The sequence below is a fragment of the Rhinopithecus roxellana genome, chromosome 1, assembly GCF_007565055.1.
Source record: "Rhinopithecus roxellana isolate Shanxi Qingling chromosome 1, ASM756505v1, whole genome shotgun sequence".
NCBI lineage: Eukaryota > Metazoa > Chordata > Mammalia > Primates > Cercopithecidae > Rhinopithecus > Rhinopithecus roxellana.
The window spans coordinates 93,610,220-93,619,165 of record NC_044549.1 but is presented as its reverse complement, the minus strand read 5'-3'; the positions used below and the strand labels follow the sequence as shown (position 1 = coordinate 93,619,165).

Below are 8,946 nucleotides of genomic sequence, written 5' to 3'. Positions count from 1 at the left end.
AGAATTTGAGTATTATTTTCTATAATTTATTGAATTTTTCAAGAAATGTTAAAAAATTAAGAAGTCAAATATCTTTTCTAATACTAACCATTTATTAAGCACTTTTATATAATAGGTAAATTATATATTAAAAATATATAACAATTTTCTTATTGAGATACAAAGAGCTTATTATTGAAATATTGCTTACTCTATTTTGCAGATGAAAAAATTGAGACTCAGAGATTAAGTAACATCCTTGAGGCTACACAAGTATTCAATGATCATATCAACATTTAAATCCCAGTCAGCTTAAATGTTGAAGCTTCTGACTTTGGGTGCTCTGCTTCATGAAGAGGTCTGCAATGAAATGATGTGATTTAATTTAAAAGTGTGTAGACTGCCATTTGAGACTCTTCAATGCTAGAACAAAGTTAGACACACTGTTCAACAGTTTTTTTCTGAGCAAAGTTGACCGTGTTTTATAGTAGGAAAATTTTATTAAATGCTTATAATGGTTTGCTAAAAGCTAAAATTATGGCAATACATTTTCTTTAATATTGATGTGATTCTGTTTAAAAATAGGTAATTTTCTTGTGTTTTAAAAGTCAACAAAAATGCATCTCAAAAATAAATGGTAATTATACAAGTAGATGGAATATGGGGAAAATAACTCTTACACTGCTAGGACTTAACCCATGAATTGGTGGAATAGTTACTATTTAATTTATATTTGATTTTTTGTTTTTGATATAGTATTCATTTATACTATAAACTGTAATATAAATTATCACTTACTTTGGTGGACTTTGCAGTAAATAAACTTCTAGAGGAGACACTTCAAATTTAAATTTGAACTCTGACTTAAAGTCATCAGATAATTCACCTTCCAGAAGTCTGCATTGATTGTTTGATGTCTTCAATATATTTTACATTAACTAAAATTTCATGTTGAGTTAATAGTGTTTTGTTATTATAATGTTTGGCATCTAAACGTATTTTTAAACTTTGTAATATAATTGTGGAATTTCAAAATTGTACCCTTGAGCACTTCCTGTTTCAAACATAATGCCATTTCTTGATTAAAATGATTTGAAAATTTCCCAAACTCTCAGAGTAAAACACAAATTATTTATGATTCAAAAGACCCTCCAGGACAAGTCTCCAGGATACCTCCTCAGCCCAATATGTTCTTGATGTCTGTAATTCAGCTATACATGTTTTTAGTTAATTACATAAACCTTCCAAGCACTTTCTTCCCTCAAGGTATCTGTGTGCATAATTTCTCTGATTAGAATTTTTTTTCACTGTATATGTAACTATGTAACTATTTCTTACCATACAACTCTCAGCCTCAATATAGAATTATTCTCACACAAAATTTCATATTCAGATGTTTATTCTGACTTTCACATCACAATTGCACTTCATATCAAGTGCTTGATATGAAGGCCAGGCACAGTGGCTCACAGTGTAATCCCAGCACTTTGGTAGGCCAAGGCAGGAGGATCACTTGAGCCCAGGGATTCAAGGCCAGTCTGGGCAACATAAAGGTCCCTGTCTCTACAAATAATAATAATAATAATAATAAGTTGGGTGTGGTAGTGCAGGCCTGTAATCCCATTTACTTGGGAGACTTAAGTGAACTAATCTCTTGAGCCTTGGAGGTCAAGGCTGTAGTGACCTGTGATTGTGCCATTGCATCCAACCTAGGCAACAGAGAGGCACCCTGTATCAAACAAACAAAATGTGCCTGATATGAGCCAGTTATCCTTAATAGGGTAGAGATACAGCAGTGAACAAAATTGTCCAATATGCTTTATCTGTAGATTTGATCCTAGATACTGCATTTCACAGTGGCAAGTTCTTGTGATAATAAATTGGTAAGCTGATTCTCTTTTCGTAAATATTTTGATGGCACTCCCCCAAGAGTTTTGATTGCTAATGATCTTAACCATAATGTAAGAAATTTACTGAGAGTAATTTGCTTAAAGAAAGTCATTTGTATAATTTATTATGTTATTAGTAGTCTTTCAAGGCAAAGACCATTTGATCTTGGAAGAAGAAGTTGGTTAATTTTACAATTACTGAGACCTGGAGGAAATAGTGAGGTTCCTACGGTCATATCTTCATACATATGAGATTCAGGTTTCCAGACACTGACTCTATGAACTTTCATTTTGTGAACTTCCTTTTGCTGTGTACTTAATTATTAAAGTAGTCATCTTTATAATTAGTCTTATAATTCACTCTATTATCATTATTGTGGTTATAAATTACTGTTAACAATCACTGTTACAATATTGTTCATACTTCCAGAGAGCAGTCATTACTTTTTACAACCCTTATTTAAACTACCTGTATATCATCTCTACGAAACTCTAGGGTTAATTAGTTCCATAAACTAATTGACAATTTTATCTGTTCCAAAAAGTGTCTCCTTCATGCTTCTAAAGTGTGCATGTATGGATGTTGATAGAGATTGGTGGTATGGATGTTGATAGAGACTGGTGGAAGCAGAGACTAGGTTGCTATTTTTGTATGCTGAGACTTAATGAACCAAGTTTAGGCTCACATTCACTTTATCTATTTTATGAGATGAGACTTCACACTGATCCTATTTAAAGTTTTATATTTATTGCTCTAAAATAACATTTTTAGTCTATGAGCATATCTATTCTGTAATCACTTTGATTTATTCTCTGAGCTTTTTTTTTGTTCATATATACCTTTATGCAGGTGTGTTAACTACATACTAATTCAGTCTTAGGTACAGATTAATCTACTCATTTATTTATTCAACAGATATTCCTTGGATGTTGGCTACATACTTGACACTAGAGATTAAAATTCTTCAAAGACTATGACTTCAAAGAATTTGTATTTAATAGAGAAAACAGAAGAGTAAAAAAAAAGAAACCTAAAAATGTCACAGTAGAGGAAAATACAGTGTGTTATGAAAGCATAATAATAGGACAAAATAAAATTTTGCTTGGGAATGTTATAAAAGAGTTTCTGTAACAGGAGGAAACTGAGTCATGTCTTGAAGTGTGAACAGGAGTTAACCTTTTGAAGATATGAGAAAGTGTTTCCAGCAGAAGAAAGAGGATATCCTAAGGTATGAAGTTGTAACCACATTATAAGCCTCACCTTACAAAGTTTGCTTTGTAACTGGACCACAGAATGTATATCATTAAATAATTAATTAGAACTGGAAAGAAAGAATGAGTAAAAATTATAGACTTGTGAAAACTACCATAAGAAATTTTGATTTAATGAATCCAGTGGAAAACTTCCCTTTAGTTCCAGAGATTAAGTTGTACTTTCTGTAAAACCAGCAGCCATTCTACAGAAATGCTATCAACTTCCTGCCAGTAACAACAACAATACCAACAAATATCTGTTTTCAACACAATAATGTACTATTTCATTTTACACAATGAGACATGTCTTAGCCTCTGCCCAAGTTAATCCATTTTTTGGACCTTTACTTTTCTTCATAACTCCTAGTGACCTTGTTGCTTTCTGCAATACATCAACCCTTCCCAGCTACTGGATCATTCTCATCTCATCAAATTTACTACTTAACATAAACAAATAAGCAAATAAATAAATGTGAGAGAAACAATCATTCTTGACAAAATTTTGACAGAAAATATATAGAATTCTGGGATATGCACAACTGAAAATTTATTGGTTCTCTTTTTCTCTGACAGCATGATGAGGGCATAAAGAAATTTTTAGCAAAGTTCAAAAGGCAGAATACAAGCAAAATAATACAACCTTATATATCGTGATGAATACTGTTGATAATTGATAATCATTAAATTACCAATTTAACAGGTAATGGATAAATGTTACCCTCAATAATTTGGGCCAAAGTTCTGATTATATCCTTCTTAGAACACATGGACAATTTCAGAATTACATATCAAATAATAGAGTGGTGCTTATGTGTAAAATTCAGAGCTATAAATTATTAAACAGAAAAATCCAGTATTAATTCACTGAAAACTAAGGAAAGAAGAAAAGATAGTTTAAATGAGATGTTAATTCATTAGAAAATAAAAAATAAAATCATTTAAAAGTTTTAAATAAGTAACAAAGAACAGGAGAATACATATATAAGTATAATATGAATTAAAAAAGCAAACAGTTCTATTTCTGATTTTACTTAATGTTCAGTTGTGACAAAAATGGAATGCTGGTTTGAGCTTGGGTAAGAGGGAATTTTTCAGAGCAGATTATTTTCCTCCATTACGGAATGAAACCAAAGCCCAAGATTGAAATTGTGAGTAAGTATCCAATGTTCACAGACTAGAACTTCATAATTATAGTCATTATATATTGATATAAGTGACATATGTGATATATTACTTATATGATATATATCATATATCATGATATACTGTTACATCATATATATTTATTTCATATATTTATATATCATACATATGAATATACATCAATATATGTATATCTATATTATATATTCATGTATCTGATATAGCATATATATTCATATATAAGTACATTATATATTATACACACATAAATGTATGTATTCATATATATGTGTATGTGTGTGTATATATGCACAAACATACATACTTTTCATTGTGTTAAAATATATAACATATACATTCTATCTTATTGTGGTTAATATATATAACCTAAAGTTTCCCTCTTAAAAAATGTTAAGTTTGCGGCAACTGCGAGAGTCGGGGTCGGAGTGGTTTGCTAAGTGGTTGGTTACTAGAGCTGCGGTCTTTTGCTAACCTGACCCGCAGCTTCAGCCTCCGCCACCTCCTCAGCCCTCGGCGCCGCCGCTGGCGCCGCCGCCCGACCCGCAGGCCGCCGCGGGCCGCAGAGCCCATGAGGGCACGGGCACCGCCGCCGCTTCCGCGGCGTCGCCGTCGTCCCGGAGCGCCCCGAGCTGGCGCGGGCATGGCCGCGGCATGAGCTTGGAGCCGCCGCCGGAGCCGGAGGAGAAGGCGGCGTCGGAGCCTGAGGCGGGAGCCATGCCGGAGAAGCGTGCGGGCGCGCAGGCCGCGGGGAGCAGCTGGCTACAAGGCTTTGGCCGACCAAGTGTGTACCATGCTGCTATTGTCATCTTCCTTGAATTCTTTGCGTGGGGCCTGTTGACAACTCCAATGTTGATTGTTCTACATGAAACATTTTCTCAACACACATTCCTCATGAATGGTCTCATTCAAGGTGTTAAGGGTCTAGCTCTCTTTTTTGAGTGCCCCACTCATAGGTGCCCTGTCTGATGTGTGGGGGAGGAAGCCCTTTCTTCTCGGCACTGTATTCTTCACCTGCTTCCCAATCCCGCTGATGAGGATCAGCCCATGGTGGTATTTTGCAATGATTTCTGTGTCTGGAGTCTTCTTGGTCACGTTCTCTGTTATATTTGCCTACGTAGCTGATGTCACTCAGGAGCACGAGCGAAGTACAGCTTATGGATGGGTCTCAGCCACCTTTGCGGCTAGTCTTGTCAGCAGCCCAGCCATTGGAGCATATCTTTCTGCCAGTTACGGAGACAGCCTCGTTGTGCTGGTGGCTACAGTGGTGGCTCTTCTGGACATCTGCTTCATCTTAGTGGCTGTTCCAGAATCTCTGCCTGAGAAAATGAGACCGGTTTCCTGGGGAGCTCAGATTTCTTGGAAACAAGCGGACCCTTTTGCGTCGTTGAAGAAAGTTGGAAAAGATTCTACTGTCTTACTAATCTGCATCACCGTGTTTCTTTCATACCTTCCTGAAGCTGGACAGTATTCAAGTTTTTTTCTCTATCTTAGGCAGGTCATAGGTTTTGGATCTGTTAAAATTGCAGCATTCATAGCTATGGTAGGAATTCTGTCTATTGTGGCTCAGACGGCCTTTCTTAGCATCTTGATGAGATCATTAGGAAATAAGAATACTGTCCTCCTTGGCTTGGGCTTCCAGATGCTCCAGTTAGCCTGGTACGGTTTCGGATCACAGGCCTGGATGATGTGGGCAGCAGGGACCGTGGCCGTTATGTCCAGCATCACATTTCCGGCAATCAGTGCCCTCGTCTCTCGGAATGCAGAGTCAGATCAGCAAGGAGTTGCCCAAGGGATCATAACTGGAATAAGAGGACTATGCAATGGCCTGGGGCCAGCACTGTATGGCTTCATATTCTACATGTTCCATGTGGAACTGACTGAGTTGGGCCCGAAATTGAATTCTAACAACGTTCCCCTGCAGGGAGCTGTCATCCCAGGCCCGCCGTTTTTATTTGGGGCGTGTATAGTCCTTGTGTCTTTTCTGGTTGCCTTATTCATTCCTGAATACAGTAAAGCCAGTGGAGTTCAAACACACAGTAACAGCAGCGGCAGCCTGACTAACACCCCAGAACGGGGCAGTGATGAGGACATTGAACCACTGCTGCAAGGTAGCAGCATCTGGGAGCTCTCTTCATTTGAGGAGCCTGGAAATCAGTGTACTGAGTTGTAAACTCGGCAGAAAGTGGGATTCTGCATACGCCATCTCTGAGAGCCATGGAGGGAGCCACACCCCTGGTGACTTCATGGTGCTGGATGGGAGATGCTAGCGGCATCCTTCAGGGCCAAGTTTGATAAATACCACCACCATCGTTCTGCTCTTCCTCCTCCTGTTTTTTTTTTTTTTCTCTTATATTTTTTTCCTGTTTATACATTAGAATAAGATAAGATTTGAAATACTTCCCTGCAAATAATGTGCAACTCTCAAGGTGAAACTCAAATAGAAAAAGTCATCTCTCTGGTAGAAAGGATGGCTTTCCTGTAATGACTGTAGACGTGACAGCAGTCTTTCCATGCCCTTTTCAGCAGAAAGGTACAGAACTATAGTGGGACTGCCATCTCTGGCAAGATTTCAGGTAAAGAATGTCTTCTTAACTTCTACCTTCCTGTTTCTCTGAATCAGCCCATAGGTGTTGATGAGTGGCCACTGTTAAGAGTCACTCAGTATCAGGGATCTATTGTCGTTGTTCAAAGGTCAAGTAAAAACCTAGTCTCCTTTTATTCTACTTCCTATTCTTGGCTAGAATGAAACTCAGCATATATACACTTCTGGACATAAATAATATTGAATAGTAATTACCTTTACTAGATGAAAGAAATTTTTATTACAAACTTAAATCATGTAAAACTCACAACGCAGATTCCTGGACCCGGTGTCCTGGTTGGGTCCGAGGTGATTTTACAGAAGAAAAAAACAACTCAAGCATTCTGGTGGCAACACAGAAATTGTAGGCTGCTTCTAAGACAGTTAGTAACAATTTGGAAATTCCTAAGTAGGATGAGAGTTAATAACTGGATACAAGTGAAGTTTATATCCAAGTTCAGACTCATAGGCATTATGATTTGCTTCTTCCTGTGTCTCCCATGTCCTACTTCTCATCCATTACACTCCTGCCTTAACTGCTCTGTTGTAGTATGCATTTGTTTTTAATTCATCTTTATTTCAATCTGTTTGACTTTCGAATCGCATGGGAATATGCACATTAAGTTCCTTTCTAAAATAAGGTTTTATGAAGCTGAGTTTCATGATAAGTGTCTTGCTGTTTTTTGAGATGTTTTATGGACAAAGAAAACTTTACAGATTTATATGTATTTTGCTGCACCGGTAAATGGACCATTAACTAGGGCCCACCTTTAACAGAGCACTCCTTTGAAAGTTTTATAGGTATGAAATATATGTAGATATTTGTAAAGGGTTTTAATTTTTTTTTTGATGGGGTGCTGTGTAAATCTTGTATTTATAAATGTAATGAAGGTATTGACAGAAAAAATATATACAACTTTTATAAAGGATTGTGTACTGACAGAATACATTTAAAAGAAAATATATTTTGAAACCTGTTCTGCTATGAACAGATAACATATCTTTTTACTATGCTATTGGTTTTTAGGTTAAGCTTCTTAATGCATAATAAATTTACAGTGGATACTTAAAAAAAATGTTAAGTTTATAGTATTGTTAACTATATACTCATTGTTGAAAACAGATCTCTAGAACTCTTTCATCTTGCATGACTGAAATTCTGTATCCATTGGACAACACCCCATTTTCCCCTTTTCCACACTCCTGGCAATCAACATTCTATTTTCTATTTCATTGAGTTTAATTACCTCAGATGTCTCATATAAGTAGAATCCTGCAATATTTGTCATTTTGTCATTGATTTATTTCACTTAATGTCTTCAAGTTTCTTCCATATTGTATCATCTATCAGCATCTCCTTCTTTTAAAGCTAAGTAATATTCCATTGAATGTATATGCCATATTTTCTTCATCCATTTATTCTCAGATGGACATTTGTTTTGTTTCTAAACCTTGGCAATTATGAATAACACTGCAATGAATATGGCCATGCAAATATTTCTTCAAGATTCTGTATTCAATTATTTTGGAGGTATACCCAGAAATAGGATTGCTGAGTAATATGGTAGGTATCTTAATATGGTAATCTTCTAAGGAATCTCCATACACTTTTTGCATAGTAGCTACACCATTTTACAATGACATCAGCAGTGCACAAGGGATCCAATATCTCCATATCTTTTCCACAATTTTTTCCCTTTTTATTACAGAGGGCATCCTGATAATGTGAGGTAGTATCTCTTTGTGGTTTTGATTTGCATTTTTGTAATGATTAGTGATGTTGCACATCTTTTCACATGCCTGTTGACTGTTTATCTTCTTTAAATAAATGTCTAGTAATTTTTGAGTTTCTTTGTTATTGATTTGTGTTTCTTATATATAATAGACATTGACCCTGTATCTGATATATGGTTTGCAAATATTTTCTTCTATTTTATGATTATCCTTTTAACTCTCTTGTTTCTTTTGCTATGCAGAAGTTTTAAAATTTGATATAATCACATTTGTCTGTTTTTGTTTTGTTTGTGCTTTTGGTATCATACCAAAAAAAATCATCACCCATTCTAATGTCATAAATTA

At 35.8% G+C, this 8,946-nt stretch overlaps 1 pseudogene across 1 annotated transcript; it reads left to right on the top strand.

Moving 5' to 3' along the window:
* The first annotated feature begins 4,883 nt into the window (after nt 1–4,883).
* Nucleotides 4,884–7,337, top strand: LOC115896777 (annotated as a pseudogene). The gene has a single exon (XR_004056649.1). The product of XR_004056649.1 is annotated as a hippocampus abundant transcript-like protein 1 pseudogene (transcript).
* The last annotated feature ends 1,609 nt before the right edge of the window (nt 7,338–8,946 follow it).